The sequence below is a fragment of the Oncorhynchus masou genome, chromosome 8 (assembly GCF_036934945.1).
Source record: "Oncorhynchus masou masou isolate Uvic2021 chromosome 8, UVic_Omas_1.1, whole genome shotgun sequence".
NCBI classification, from domain to species: domain Eukaryota; kingdom Metazoa; phylum Chordata; class Actinopteri; order Salmoniformes; family Salmonidae; genus Oncorhynchus; species Oncorhynchus masou.
Window position 1 is genome coordinate 17,796,864 of NC_088219.1, and position 13,357 is coordinate 17,810,220.

The following is a 13,357-nucleotide window of genomic DNA, read 5'->3' on the forward strand; positions in this document are numbered from 1 at the left end:
GCTCCAAAACTGCCATAAAAAAGCCAGACTACGGTTTGCAACTGCACATGGGGACGAAGATCGTACTTTTTGGAGAAATGTCCTCTGGTCTGATGAAACAAAAATAGAACTGTTTGGCCATAATGACCATCGTTATGTTTGGAGGAAAAAGGGGGATGCTTGCAAGCCGAAGAACACCATCCCAACTGTGAAGCACGGGGGTGTCAACATCATGTTGTGGGGGTACTTTGCTGCAGGAGGGACTGGTGTAATTCACAAAATAGATGGCATCATGAGGGAAGAACATGATGTGGATATATTGAAACAACATCTCAAGACATCAGTCAGGAAGTTAAAGCTTAGTTGCAAATGGGTCTTCCAAATGAAAAATGACCCCAAACATACAGTGCCTTGCGAAAGTATTCGCCCCCCTTGAACTTTGCGACCTTTTGCCACATTTCAGGCTTCAAACATAAAGATATAAAACTGTATTTTTTGTGAAGAATCAACAACAAGTGGGACACAATCATGAAGTGGAACGACATTTATTGGATATTTTAATTTTTTTTTAACAAATCAAAAACTGAAAAATTGGCCGTGCAAAATTATTCAGCCCCTTTACTTTCAGTGCAGCAAACTCTCTCCAGAAATTCAGTGAGGATCTCTGAATGATCCAATGTTGACCTAAATGACTAATGATGATAAATACAATCCACCTGTGTGTAATCAAGTCTCCGTATAAATGCACCTGCACTGTGATAGTCTCAGAGGTCCGTTAAAAGCGCAGAGAGCATCATGAAGAACAAGGAACACACCAGGCAGGTCCGAGATACTGTTGTGAAGAAGTTTAAAGCCGGATATGGATACAAAAAGATTTCCCAAGCTTTAAACATCCCAAGGAGCACTGTGCAAGCGATAATATTGAAATGGAAGGAGTATCAGACCACTGCAAACCTACCAAGACCTGGCCGTCCCTCTAAACTTTCAGCCTATACAAGGAGAAGACTGATCAGAGATGCAGCCAAGAGGCCCATGATCACTCTGGATGAACTGCAGAGATCTACAGCTGAGGTGGGAGACTCTGTCCATAGGACAACAATCAGTCGTATATTGCACAAATCTGGCCTTTATGGAAGAGTGGCAAGAAGAAAGCCATTTCTTAAAGATATCCATAAAAAGTGTCGTTTAAAGTTTGCCACAAGCCACCTGGGAGACACACCAAACATGTGGAAGAAGGTGCTCTGGTCAGATGAAACCAAAATTGAACTTTTTGGCAACAAAGCAAAACGTTATGTTTGGCGTAAAAGCAACACAGCTCATCACCCTGAACACACCATCTCCACTGTCAAACATGGTGGTGGCAGCATCATGGTTTGGGCCTGCTTTTCTTCAGCAGGGAAAGGGAGGATGGTTAAAAGTGATGGGAAGATGGATGGAGCCAAATACAGGACCATTCTGGAAGAAAGCCTGATGGAGTCTGCAAAAGACCTGAGACTGGGACGGAGATTTGTCTTCCAACAAGACAATGATCCAAAACATAAAGCAAAATCTACAATGGAATGGTTCAAAAATTAACATATCCAGGTGTTAGAATGGCCAAGTCAAAGTCCAAACCTGAATCCAATCGAGAATCTGTGGAAAGAACTGAAAACTGCTGTTCACAAATGCTCTCCATCCAACCTCACTGAGCTCGAGCTGTTTTGCAAGGAGGAATGGGAAAAAATTTCAGTCTCTCGATGTGCAAAACTGATAGAGACATACCCCAAGTGACTTACAGCTGTTATCGCAGCAAAAGGTGGCGCTACAAAGTATTAACTTAAGGGGGCTGAATAATTTTGCACGGCCAATTTTTCAGTTTTTGATTTGTTAAAAAAGTTTGAAATATCCAATAAATGTCGTTCCACTTCATGATTGTGTCCCACTTGTTGTTGTTTCTTCACAAAAAATACAGTTTTATATCTTTATGTTTGAAGCCTGAAATGTGGCAAAAGGTCGCAAAGTTCAAGGGGGCCGAATACTTTCGCAAGGCACTGTACTTCCAAAGTTGTGGCAAAATGGCTTCAGGACAACAAAGTCAAGATATTGGAGAGGGCCATCACAAAGCCCTTACCTCAATCCTATAGAAAATTTGTGGGTAAAACTGAAAAGGCGTGGGCGAGCAAGGAGGCCTACAAACCTGACTCAGTTACACCAGCTCTGTCAGGAGGAATAGGACAACATTTCCCCAACTTATTGTGGGAAGCTTTCGGAAGTCTACCTGACATGTTTGACCCAAGTTAAACAATTTAAAGGCAATGCTACCAAATACTAATTGAGTGTATGTAAACCTCTGACCCACTGGGAATGTGATGAAAGAAATAAAAGCTGAAAGAAATAATTCTCCATTATCATTCTGACATTTCACATTCTTAAAATAAAGTGGTGATCCTAACTGCCCTAAGACAGGGAATTTTTACTAGGATTAAATGTCAGCAATTGTGAAAAACTGTGTTAAAATGTATTTGGCTACGGTGTATGTAAACTTCTGACTTCAGCTGTGTGTATATATATTTTGTTTGTTTGTTACATAAACATTTTTACATACATGGTACATTTTTTTACTCAGTTACATAACAAAGACGCTTCATGAGGTAGTTACCTGGAATGCATTTCAATGAACGGGTGTGCTTTGTTAAAAGTAATTTGTGGAATTTCTCTCCTTCATGTGTTTGAGCCAATCAGTTGTGTTGTGACAAGGTAGGGGGGTATACAGAAAATAGCCCTATTTGGTAAAAGACCAAGTCCATATTATGTCAAGAACAGCTCAAATAATCAAAGAGAAACAACATCATTACTTTAAGACATGAAGGTCAGTCAATCTGGAAAATGTCAAGAATAAAAATAAAAAATTCAGGAAAGGAATAGCTGTTGCAGAGGATACATTCATTAGAGTTACCAGCCTCAGAAATTGCAGCCCAAATAAATGCTTCACAGAGTTGAAGTAACAGACACATCTCAACATCAACTGTTCAGAGGAGACTGCATGAATCAGTCCTTCATGGTCAAAATGTTGCAAAGAAAACACTACCAAATGACACCAATAAGAAGAAGAGACTTGCTTGGGCCAAGAAACATGAAGAATGGACATTAGACCGGTGGAAATCTTGAGACTTTTGGTTCCAACCACCGTCTCTTTGTGAGACGCTGTGTAGGTGAACGGATGATCTCCGCATGTGTGGTTCCCACCGGGAAGCATGGAGGAGGAGGTGTGATGGTGTGGGGGTGCTTTGCTGGTGACACTGTCAGTGATTTGTTTAGAATTTAAGGAATACTTAACCAGATGGGCAGCGATACGCCTACCCATCTTGTTTGCGCTTAGTGGGACTATCATTTGTTTTTCAACAGGACAATGACCCAACACACCTCCCAGGCTTTGTAAGGGCTATTTTACCAAGAAGGGGAGTGATGGAGTGCCCTAAAACAGGCATCAGATTACCTGGCCTCCACAATCACCCAACCTCAACCCAATTGAGATGGTTTGGGATGAGTTGGACGCAGAGTGAAGGAAAAGCTTTCCAGGTAAAGTTGGTTGAGAGAACCTGTGACCAGAAATAAGCTACATGGGAACGATACCAGAATAAATTATCTCATGATTCTGTTTCTTCACAGAAAAATCTGTAGAGCTGAGATTGTTATATAACATTCTGTTTTTGGCAAAAATGTTGTATAATACTTGATAATAGTTGTGCCTAATCAGTTAGTTAGGTACTCCATTTGCTGGTCCCCTTTCATTCAATGTTTAGCTTTACTTTTGTCATTGACTGCTACAATTAATTGGGATCTCTGGAAATAATTTTGTCTCAGGCCTGGTGTTGAACCATGAGCCATCTGTCTGTTCACACTGCGACAGAGTGGACTGTAGTGTCCTGGTAAGTCAGTCAGCCCCAGAAGGTCCATTATGGGTGTCTGTTGGGGGTTCTGGGGTTCTGGGGCAGAGTGGACTGTAGTGTCCTAGTCAGTCAGCCCCAGAAGGTCCATTATGGGTGTCTGTTGGGGGTTCTGGGGTTCTGGGGCAGAGTGGACTGTAGTGTCCTGGTAAGTCAGTCAGCCCCAGAAGGTCCATTATGGGTGTCTGTTGGGGGTTCTGGGGTTCTGGGGCAGAGTGGACTGTAGTGTCCTAGTCAGTCAGCCCCAGAAGGTCCATTATGGGTGTCTGTTGGGGGTTATGGGGTTCTGGGGCAGAGTGGACTGGAGGGAGGGAGGGAATGGAAGTATTGCTGACTGTTCCTCCTGTCTTTCTTTGAGGATAATGACTATCTGCTGGGTTTCTATTCTGAGCCACTTCCTAATCTGACCCTAATGGGATTTACCCTGCTTCTGTCTTTATTTGGATGTTTACATGTGTGAGGAGCAGTGCGGCGTCCATGCTTGTTACATTATGTGTTGCAGCATGATGTGTGTTCTATCCACTGCCTGACACATTGATTTCCCCATTTGATTTAGAAATGTGATTTCAGCATAAGGCCATTGAGATGAGGCAAATCGACAGTAGAATAGAAGGTCCTGTGAGTTGTCATGATATCAGTATTGTGACACCACAAAACTTTATTTTCCAAATGTAACTCTGGAAGACAGCAGAAGGCTGTGTGTTTGAAACATTAGAACGTTTTTCTCAACGTTTTCTCTGCATGTTTTGTGATTGTTTCCCTGTCACAATACTTCAGAGTATCAAGACACTGGTATCGTGACAACCCTATTATATGGCATCACCAGGTTGCTAGCTACAGTCCTATCAAATGAATCCATTACTAGATGGACTGTATTGTCTGGCCCTCTAGGACAGGGGTTCCCACACTTTTTCACTCAGGCCCCTCTTCCAGCATTGGGGAACATCCTGACCACCCACCGCGCATACACGCCATGTCTATTTCTATGGTCACATGCACTGTTCATGACACAAACTGTTCACACCCCTCTTGTGGGTGGAGAGAAAATGTTGCAGGTTTAAAGCTTATTTCCTGCAATTCTACACATTTTGTCATGCCTAATGTGTATTGATTTGATATTTGAGGGAGTCAAACATTGAGGGAGTCAAACATTGCAACTAAATCTAAGGGCTTGAAAACCTAGCGAAAAATGTGAGCTGACATGGGCTAGTTGATCTTGACATTTTTGTCAAGTTATACATAGCTCTCTAAGGTATGCAGTCAGGGCATCAAAGTAGCGTTTTGGTCTACCAGCCACTATGGCAGGTAGATGTAAAAAAAAATGTACGAGTCACAATATTTTTTTCACGCAAAAATGACACCGACAAAAAACAGATGAGCATGCTTTATGTTTCTAAAACAATACATGTATTACTAGTAACAAGTAATGTGGTATATTGTTTAATTACCCGAGTCTTTTAATCAAAATATCACAAATGAGACAAATGTTCACCTGTCCCTTTAAGGCTACCTGTGGTAGCGCTACTTGAGTCGTGTTTGTGCCTGTAAGATTGAGTCTGACTAGTAGAAGCGTAGTCTTTTCTTCTCGAGCAGTTGAAACTCAAACATTGAAAAACAACCTAGCTTGTGAACAAAACAATGTAAATAGCCAAGAAACACAAGGACAAAGTCTCAAGTTTCAAGTAAATTAGACCAACTTTTATGTCTGAATGAATTTTTCACTCAGCTCTTCACATGCCCACAGCCCCGAGACAGGCTGTGTTACAGTGTGAGGTGGAATAGGCTATATAGGAGTTGTAGTTCTTTGACTTTGTGAGATTTAATTTACCAGCTATAAAACAAAACAGTGGAAATACTTTGAAAACAGCTACTGCAGCATTTATTTTACTATAAATGTGATCATACTTGCCCATTTTTATTCACAAATGCGAGTGAAATGCTTGCAATGTGGAGTCCTGACCACACCACCCGGTGAAATAAACATCTTACCTGGCAATGCCAAAATCTGTACATTTTTAGGCCCTGTATGCAATGACTGTATACATCAGTCTTACCCCCCTGATCTACAGTTTGTGAACCACTGCTCTAGGACACAATATCTTCCTTCGCCACCTCCCTAGGAGTTTTGTCTGAAGCTTTCCTGGCTCTCCCTGTCCCAGACTCCTTCCACACCTCTCAGACTAGATTTAACACCCCATCCTCCCGTCATCCTCCACGGTGACCCCTCATGAACTCTCTCCGTTCTCCCCCTCACACGTGGCCTTTATCTGTTGTCAGTTCAGTTAGAGGAGGGACTGGGAAGGACACATCTTCTTTCATTGGAATAATGTCCACATTTCTCACCATTATGCTTCCTGCTTATATTAGAGGGAATTGAGCTGAGGGAAGACAGACCCAGGAGAAGAGAGACTGTGAATACTCAATGTGAGACGGTGGATGCTCACTGTCTGCAAGGCATCACATTCTGCTGTATCTGCCAAGTATATGAGCCTGAAGTTCCTCTGTTTTTTCCCCTCACGGTTTTGCTCAGACACAGATCTGCCTGTGCATCTCGCCGTCTGTGTATTAAAGGGGACTCACTGTTGGAGTACGGATTTGACTAGTCCCAATTTATATGTCTGAATTAGGGGGTGAGTCAGTGTGTGTGCGTACTTACCTCCATGAATATTTACCAGTATTTTAAAATAGCTCTGGTAGCAGGTAAACTGTCCCCTGACAGGTCACCTCTTCCCTGTTTCCTAGTAGATGTGGTAGAGTAGTGCTGCCACCATCTCAGGGGACGAGTGGTGTCCTATAGCAGAACATGGAGTAGCAGGCCAGTGACTGATGGAGCTATCTATCCTGGTGGAGGGAGGGAGGCAGCATACTCTGGCCCAATCCTCTGGATTAAGACAGCCTCCCGTAGGGCAGGAAGAGAGAGCATGGAGCCTGCAGCAGGAGGACTGGGGGAGCAGCCTCACCGTCGCTCCGCCCTAAAGACCCCCAGCAGCCCTATCACTCCACCCCAATACCCGGATCCCACTTAGAGAATTACGACAGACACAATAGAACAAACAAATAAACAGGCCTTGATCAACAGACAATAGACAGATCCAATCTGTTATCTGACCCCTTAAACAAACTGTGCTGTGTCAGCTAATGGGCCTTTTAGTTAACTGTCTGTCTGAGGGTTTTAATCTGGATAGATCCTTCACGGGAGGGGAGGTGAGAGGGACCAGGCCGCATAGCTGTCGGGGAGGGGGGGGCTCACTGTAACCAGGGAGAAATCCTGTCCTGTCTTCTCCTGTAGAGAATGAGAGAATGCCCCCCCCCCTTAACTCTGACCATGCCACAGCTCAGTCAGACCACAGGGGAGTGGATGGGAAGAGGTTCTGGACAGGAGCAGTGCATGGCCATGGTGTGTCTCTCTCCTCTCCTGGCTGTTACCTAATTTTTCTCTCTGGGCGGCTGCTCTGCGGCTCTGCTCTGACATATTCATCAGCAGTCTCTCCTGATCGGAGTTCAGTCTTTTCTCCTGGGATCTGTCTCTGGCCAGGACGACATGGAGGAGTTAGTCTAGTGCACCCCACACCACACCAACTGCCCACCCCGCACCAACACCCACACCCCACACCAACACCCACACCCCACACCAACTCCCCACCCCGCACCAACACCCACACCAACACCAACACCCACACCCCACACCAACTCCCCACCCCGCACCAACACCCACACCAACACCAACACCCACACCCCACACCAACACCCACACCCCACACCACACCAACTCCCCACCCCGCACCAACACCCACACCCCACACCAACACCCACACCAACACCCACACCCCACACCAACACCCACACCCCACACCAACTCCACACCCCACACCAACACCCACACCAACACCCACACCCCACACCACACCAACTCCCCACCCCGCACCAACACCCACACCAACACCCACACCAACACCCACACCCACACCCCACACCACACCAACTCCCCACCCCACACCAACACCCACACCACACCAACTCCCCACCCCGCACCAACACCCACACCCCACACCAACACCCACACCCCACACCAACTCCCCACCCCGCACCAACACCAACACCAACACCCACACCCCACACCAACTCCCCACCCCGCACCAACACCCACACCAACACCCACACCCCTCACCAACACCCACACCCCACACCAACACCCACACCCCACACCAACACCCACACCCCACCCCACCCCACACCAACTCCCCACCCCGCACCAACACCCACACCCCACACCAACACCCACACCAACACCCACACCCCACACCAACACCCACACCCCACCCCACACCAACTCCCCACCCCGCACCAACTCCCCACCCCAACACCCACACCCCACACCACACCAACTCCCCACCCCGCACCAACACCCACACCCCACACCAACTCCCCACCCCGCACCAACTCCCCACCCCAACACCCACACCCCACACCAACACCCCACACCAACACCCACACCCCACACCAACACCCACACCCCACACCAACACCCACACCCCACCCCACACCAACACCCACACCAACACCCACACCCCACACCAACTCCCCACCCCGCACCAACACCCACACCCCACACCAACACCCACACCCCACACCAACACCCACACCCCACACCAACACCCACACCCCACACCAACACCCCACCCCACACCAACTCCCCACCCCACACCAACTCCCCACCCCGCACCAACTCCCCACCCCAACACCCACACCCCACACCAACACCCACACCCCACCCCACACCAACTCCCCACCCCACACCAACACCCACACCCCACACCAACACCCACACCCCACACCAACACCCACACCCCACACCAACTCCCCACCCCGCACCAACTCCCCACCCCGCACCAACTCCCCCCCCCAACACCCACACCCCACACCAACACCCCACACCAACACCCACACCAACACCCACACCAACACCCACACCCCACACCAACTCCCCACCCCGCACCAACTCCCCACCCCAACACCCACACCCCACACCAACACCCCACACCAACACCCACACCAACACCCACACCCCACACCACACCAACTCCCCACCCCGCACCAACTCCCCACCCCAACACCCACACCCCACACCAACACCCCACACCAACATCCACACCAACACCCACACCAACACCCACACCCCACCCCACACCAACTCCCCACCCCGCACCAACTCCCCACCCCAACACCCACACCCCACACCAACACCCACACCAACACCCACACCCCACACCACACCAACTCCCCACCCCGCACCAACTCCCCACCCCAACACCCACACCCCACACCAACACTCCACACCAACACCCACACCAACACCCACACCCCACCCCACACCAACTCCCCACCCGCACCAACTCCCCACACCAACACCCACACCCCACTTCACACCAACACCCACACCCCACACTAACACCCCACACCAACTCCCAACACCCCTCCACACCTCACACCAACACCAACTCCCAACACCAACTCCCAACACCAACACTCACACCAACACCCCTCCCCACCCCACACCCACACCAACACCAACACCCCACACCAACACCAACACCCCACCACACCCCACACCAACACCAACTCCCAACACCCACACCCCTCCCCTTCCTCTGTCCAGTGTCTGTGTTCTTTTGCCCTTCTTAATCTTTTATTTTTATTGGCCAGTCTGAGATATGGCTTTTTCTTTGCAACTCTGCCTAGAAGGCTAGCATCCCGGAATCTCCTCTTCACTGTTGACGTTGAGACTGGTGTTTAGCTGGTACTATTTACTGAAGCTGCCAGTTGAGGACTTGTGAGGCATCTGTTTCTCAAACTTGATACTCTAATGTACTTGTCCTCTTGCTCAGTTGTGCACCGGGGCCTCCCACTCCTATTTCTATTCTGGTTAGAGCCAGTTTGCGCTGTTCTGTGAAGGGAGAAGTGCACAGCGTTGTATGAGATCTTCAGTTTCTTGGCAATTTCTCGCATTGAATAGCCTTCATTTCTCAAATCAAGAATAGACTGACGAGTTTCAGAAGAAAGTTAATTGTTTCTGGCTAGTTTGAGCCTGTTATCAAACCGACAAATGCTGACGCTCCAGATACTCAACTAGTCTAAAGAAGGACAGTTTAATTGCTTCTTTAATTAGAACAACAGTTTTCAGCTGTGCTAACATAATTGCTAAATATTTTTTTAATGATGAATTAGCCTTTTAAAATGCTAAACTTGGATTAGCTAACACAACATACCGTTGGAACACAGGAGTGATGTTTGCTGATAATGGGCCTCTGTACGCCTATGTAGATATTCCATTAAAAATCAACCGTTACCGGCTACAATAGTAATTTACAACATTAACAATGTCTACACTGTATTTCTGATCAATTTCACAAAATGTGCTTTTCTTTCAAAAACAAGGACATTTCTAAGTGACCCCAAACCTTTGAATGGCAGTGTATCTTAAATGACGGCATTTTCATGAATTTGATGATATACTCTTGAATCGCATTCAAAAACAGCAAGGGACATGATCCAGGAAGTTATGAGCAGTTTTTCCACAGGGGTCAGGTTCAAAAGCTGTTGGTGATGACATTGACCCCTGGCACCTGGCCAGAGTGGATTGAGAAATTGATGTGTGTGTTTGTTTGTGAGGCGTGTCCGTCCTTTAATGAAGCAGTTTTGCCTGCGTCCTTCAAACAGATTTTACTGTGAGACGTTATGGTTCTATAAGTATCTGCTGCTCACGTCATCCATTTGCGTACGTGTGTGGGTGTGTGTTAACTTTCGTGTGCAATTGAAACCATAGGTCTACTCCGCTTGCCAAGTCTGCATATGAATGAAATTAATTGCCATGCAACTGGCCGTTTACTAAGCTAAATATTACACTCGTATACTAGAGAAGCTCAACTACAGGTATTGTACCATTCCCTCCCTCACATTTCTCCCTCCCACTCTCAGCCTCATTTGTACTGACCATATCTGTTCGCGCTAGTATTTTCATCGACCTTGTCATGTCATGCTAGAAAATGTGCCAAGTTAAAGTGTGAGCCTATTAGACTGCGGGAGATGTTAGGAATAGAATGTGGGGTTCTCCAAAGTCATCTTTGGGCTATTAAAAAGCATTTGTTAGGCTCTGAAAGTAACTCCACACCGTTTAAAAACTCACTCTCTCACCGCTGGTGTCACTCTCTGTTCCCCTGCAGGCTGGATGGTTTTCCCCCCAGTCACCATGATGACCATCTCTCTCTGTTCCCCTGCAGGTTGGATGGTTTTCCCCCCGGTCACCATGATAACCATCTCTCTCTGTTCCCCTGCAGGTTGGATGGTTTTCCCCCAGCCCCGGTCGCCATGATAACCATCTCTCTCTGTTCCCCTGCAGGCTGGATGGTTTTCCCCCCAGTTACCATGATAACCATCTCTCTCTGTTCCCCTGCAGGTTGGATGGTTTCCCCCCAGTCACCATGATAACCATCTCTCTCTGTTCCCCTGCAGGCTGGATGGTTTTCCCCCAGTTACCATGATAACCATCTCTCTCTGTTCCCCTGCAGGTTGGATGGTTTCCCCCAGTCACCATGATAACCATCTCTCTCTGTTCCCCTGCAGGTTGAATGGTTTTCCCCCAGTCACCATGATGACCATCTCTCTCTGTTCCCCTGCAGGTTGGATGGTTTTCCCCCAGTCACCATGATAACCATCTCTCTCTGTTCTCCTGCAGGTTGGATGGTTTCCCCCAGCCCCGGTCACCATGATAACGATCTCTCTCTGTTCCCCTGCAGGTTGGATGGTTTTCCCCCCAGTTACCATGATAACCATCTCTCTCTGTTCCCCTGCAGGTTGGATGGTTTCCCCCCAGTCACCATGATAACCATCTCTCTCTGTTCCCCTGCAGGCTGGATGGTTTTCCCCCCAGTTACCATGATAACCATCTCTCTCTGTTCCCCTGCAGGTTGGATGGTTTCCCCCCAGTCACCATGATAACCATCTCTCTCTGTTCCCCTGCAGGTTGGATGGTTTTCCCCCCAGTCACCATGATGACCATCTCTCTCTGTTCCCCTGCAGGTTGGATGGTTTTCCCCCCAGTCACCATGATAACCATCTCTCTCTGTTCTCCTGCAGGTTGGATGGTTTCCCCCAGCCCCGGTCACCATGATAACCATCTCTCTCTGTTCCCCTGCAGGTTGGATGGTTTTCCCCCCAGTCACCATGATAACCATCTCTCTCTGTTCCCCTGCAGGTTGGATGGTTTTCCCCCCAGTCACCATGATGACCATCTCTCTCTGTTCCCCTGCAGGTTGGATGGTTTCCCCCAGCCCCGGTCACCATGATAACCATCTCTCTCTGTTCCCCTGCAGGTTGGATGGTTTTCCCCCAGCCCCGGTCACCATGATAACTATCTCTCTCTGTTCCCCTGCAGGTTGGATGGTTTTCCCCCCAGTCACCATGATAACCATCTCTTTCTGTTCCCCTGCAGGTTGGATGGTTTTCCCCCCAGTCACCATGATAACCATCTCTCTCTGTTCCCCTGCAGGTTGGATGGTTTTCCCCCAGCCCCGGTCACCATGAGCACCATCTCTCCCACCGACTTCGACAGCCAGGAGATCCAGCAGCAGTACAATGACATCAACAACCGCTGGGACCTGGCCGCAGAGACCAACTGGGACAATGAGAACAGCTCGGCACGCCTCTTTGAGCGCTCGCGCATCAAAGCTCTGGCAGGTGGGACAACCCAATGTGTTAGTGTGTGTGTATTGTGCATACATGTGATATGTGTCAGGGTATAGGACCAGGTGTGTGTTCCAAGTACACCCTCCTGTGCTGGAACATGACCAGCCATGCAGGTTGCAGTAGTGTGGAGGGCCCAGCAGAGGGAGCAACAGGCAACCAGAGGCAGCAGCATCAGGCACCTCTGTTTTGCAAAAATACTGACCTCTCTGTGGTAGTCACAGTCTCAAACACACCCCACCCTTCACAGACACACCACACCACACTGGAGGAAAAACAACTGACACCACAACTGAAGACTGTGAGTACATCATAGTACACTGATACTAGTATACTGTTAAAAGGTTAGTCTCACCATCACACATTGAAAAGCAACCACTCTCTCTGTGGTAACAGACCCGTTCAGACCCTGTCACCATCATAATGTCATATGTATGTTAATGTATGTGGATGTTTAACCACTAACCAAATGCCTTATGGATCAGTTATGGAAAGGAGAACAGAGCTGTGTGTTGGCTGTTTGTCATCTTCTCCGACATAACTTCATAACACCTCGGCAATAGATCACACTGAACTGACTAACAAACTAGTATGACCCGAGTTGTGGAGATGTGTGGGTGTGTGGTTAGAGGAGCTGTGTGTGTTTGTGTATTCATACAGTATTTTCCATAAGACTCCATAAGTGTGGGTGTGTGTGCTCTTTACTCCCTGGG

At 47.8% G+C, this 13,357-nt stretch overlaps 1 pseudogene; it reads left to right on the forward strand.

Moving 5' to 3' along the window:
- The window catches only part of LOC135544267 (spectrin beta chain, non-erythrocytic 1-like), a 120,722-nt pseudogene that overhangs the window by 30,596 nt on the left and 76,769 nt on the right, over positions 1–13,357 (forward strand).